The sequence below is a fragment of the Parasteatoda tepidariorum genome, chromosome 6 (genome assembly GCF_043381705.1).
Source record: "Parasteatoda tepidariorum isolate YZ-2023 chromosome 6, CAS_Ptep_4.0, whole genome shotgun sequence".
In the NCBI taxonomy this organism is placed as follows: domain Eukaryota; kingdom Metazoa; phylum Arthropoda; class Arachnida; order Araneae; family Theridiidae; genus Parasteatoda; species Parasteatoda tepidariorum.
This window is the reverse complement of record NC_092209.1, coordinates 89461727-89464076: the sequence shown is the minus strand read 5'-3', so window position 1 is coordinate 89464076 and position 2350 is coordinate 89461727. Positions and strand designations below refer to the sequence as shown.

Sequence of the window (2350 nt, the reverse complement as noted above, 5' to 3'; positions counted from 1 at the left end):
ATAATAGTGTGTTTATTAGCTTTAAATGAGGAAATTCGATGTCAATATTCTGCTTAAAACATGGTCCTATATCACCCCTTAATATTGACCCATAAAATATTTATATTGGACCACGTATTATATTACCGGGTACTAGTGAACCCTACCAGAGGAAATAACTATAGGCTTATTAGGGGGATCACCATTCGGCCCTATAGTTTAGTATGTATGTAATATTAACGCAAGGCTCGATATCAGACCTTAATATTGACCCATAATATTTTAATTGGATCACGTATTATATAACCGGGAAATAGTGTACCGTACCATAGGAAATAATTATAGACCTCATAGGGGGTACGCAATGTAGCCCTAAATTTACTATGTATGTATATCAAAATAGTGTGTTCATTCGCTTTAAAATGAGGAAATTCGTGTTCTAAAAACCTTTAAAACGAGGCGATTCGAAGTCATTTTTCATTATTAACGCAAGGCCTTAATATTGACCTTAATATCAGACCTTAAAATTGACCCATAATATTTTAATTGGTTCACGTATTATATTACCGGTAATAGTGTACCCTACCAGAGGAAAGAATTACAGATTTAATAGTGGGTCCACAATGCGACCCTTTAAGGCAGTTAGATGAGTATGGAAGTTTGAATAAATCTTTTCAGACTTCCTTATCGCACGATTATAATAAATTGATTCCGTACAGAAAGTTATTAGTTTTATTGTAAAGCTTAATTAAAAAGTTTAAAAAATCTATTTAATAATATCTAATCCAATAATCCATTTATTTAATAGTTAGTTAAAGATAAGAAAGGAACGAAATAAGAAAAAGAAAGAACATGTACTTACTAATAAATCCACTGATTAAAAACATTATTCAGTTGACAATAATTACAGTTTTTTAGAAAAATATTTTCCTGTTCTCATTTAATTGTAACAATTTAGCTTGTTGTCCTTAATTTTTTCTAGATGAGTCAAATTTAGACGTGTATTGTCATAGTTACAGAGTTGCATCTGATTACTTATCATTGTTTTTTTAATTGAGAGAAGTCTGATATCTAAGCTCTGACAATGATCGATTTTATCTTGGAAAGGGGCGGGCAAAGTGAGCGATTGCTTTGTGCTCTAGGAGAGAGGAGGGCGCCGAACGAAATCCAAGTTTAATGTTCGTTAAATTATAATTTTTTTAAAAATATATTTGTTTTAAATATATAGTTATAGGTTGCTTTTTTTAGCTATATACAGTCGCTGGCTGAATTATTAAACGCACTATAAGATTTTATGTAAAATCTTCAGGTGATACTGTAGGGGAGAGTGGGGTCAATTGTACTTTCAAAAGTACATAAAAATTTTTGCCACAGGGGTGTACATGTAGATTTATTAAATACACCTTGTGCGCCACCTAGGAACCAAATCTAGAACCCGACACTCGAAATTTTTGCTCTGTTACAATCGTATCCTGTTACAATTGACCCCACTCTCCCCTACTGTTTCAAGCGACTGAAACCGACTTGCACTTGTTTACATTCGTGTATCAATTGGCTAGCATTGCAATGCAATACGTAAAAATAAATACAAATGGGAAGTATATAAAAAATCTACTGCATGAAAACTTATTACATGTGTGTTGAAAAGTAAAAGTATTGTATATAAACTCGTGCAGCACACGTCATTATTAAGAAACTACTATGCGTTGAATAATTTAGTCTAATTATTATAATACACTAATATAATACCTGATATAATAAATATTCTATATTTTTATAATATATCGTCTAATTTAACCGATGGATACACGAACGTAAAGAAGTGCAAACCGGTTTCAGTCGCGTAGGAACAATTAAGATGTAATAACATGATAATTTAGATTTTGCAAAGAATCTTTCGTCTAATAATTTGGCCAGGGACTGTAGTCTTAATTTTACTTTTTATTGTGATTAAAATTTTCTAAGTATAAATTTTATTAAAGAGGATAAGAACAATGTGCAAACAATGGATTATAGTTCCATATTTTCCAGGAAAGATCTCTTATCTTGGTTTTTGTTCAGAAAACCATTTAACAGCAAAAATGGTGAAGACATTGCCTAACGTTTTATGCCTTGCATAATCTTGCAATTGCAGATTGAATGCAAGACAAAAAAAAGGGGAAGGATGACCCTGGAAAATGACCATGTGGACACCGGTCTCCGTTCGATTCAGTCTTTCATTCATTCACATTAATTTAGTGGGTCAGTTATTGTATCTTGTTAGTTTTTCAAAAACAAGCATTCAATAGAATCTCAATTTGAAATTTAGGTAAACAATCAACATATTTTTTGTCTTACTTTATTTTTCAATTAAATGAAAGAGAAATTATTA

The 2350-nt window shown here is 31.3% G+C and overlaps 1 long non-coding RNA gene across 1 annotated transcript in view; it reads right to left on the bottom strand.

Moving 5' to 3' along the window:
• Positions 1-1069, bottom strand: part of LOC107442567 (uncharacterized) — an 8393-nt gene extending 7324 nt beyond the window's left edge. Inside the window, exon 1 of the long non-coding RNA XR_011637094.1 lies at positions 842-1069. This is a non-coding gene — a long non-coding RNA (uncharacterized lncRNA). The remainder of the gene's footprint in view (positions 1-841) is intronic.
• Between the last annotated feature and the right edge of the window lie 1281 nt (positions 1070-2350).